Raw genomic sequence first — 693 nt, forward strand, 5'->3', positions numbered from 1 at the left:
ACCAAGTCTGATGGAGGAGACAGGCTCAGCTCTTTGGAGGCTCAGAGTCTAGGGGCAGTGACAAGAGACAGTTCTACAAGAGGGCATGACAAAGAAAAGACCCCAGATGTGTGGTGAATCCAGAGTGCTGGGGGATGCAGGGAAGGCTTCCTGTAGGAGGTGGCCCTGAAGCTGGCACAAGTATGATCTGCTATAGATGCTCAAACAAAGATGATGATGGAATGGTGCAGGGGAAGAAGTACCCAGGTATGACCAGGGCAAGGGGTTCAGGGTGAGGGCAGGTCGGGGGACACAGTGAGGAAGAGATGTGAGGAGAGGGCTTCCTGCCAGAAAGTACAGGTGGTGGGGAGACCAGGAAGAGATGTGGTCTGGAGCAGGGGGCTGTGAGAGCACCTGAATTGCCCCGGGGGGGGGGGGTGTGGCGGGGGGGGGGATGCGGAGTCCACAAGGGCTGGAGGCTGGGGGCCAGGAACAGCCAAAGACAGAGGTTAGAGAGCCAGCCTTACCCCCTCCACCCCTCCCCTCCCTGCTGCCGCTGCAGGTGGTTTAGGGTGCCTCCCAGATCTGGAAGAGCTCCAGGACCGGAGGCTGGCTTCCCTGTTTACAGTCAACTCAGTGAGGAGAGGAGGGGAGTGGCGAGGGGCGGGGTGGCCACAGGGGCAGTCCGATCAGCTTTCTCCAGCTCCAGCCAGA

Source organism: Ursus arctos, unplaced genomic scaffold (genome assembly GCF_023065955.2).
Source record: "Ursus arctos isolate Adak ecotype North America unplaced genomic scaffold, UrsArc2.0 scaffold_8, whole genome shotgun sequence".
In the NCBI taxonomy this organism is placed as follows: Eukaryota; Metazoa; Chordata; class Mammalia; order Carnivora; family Ursidae; genus Ursus; species Ursus arctos.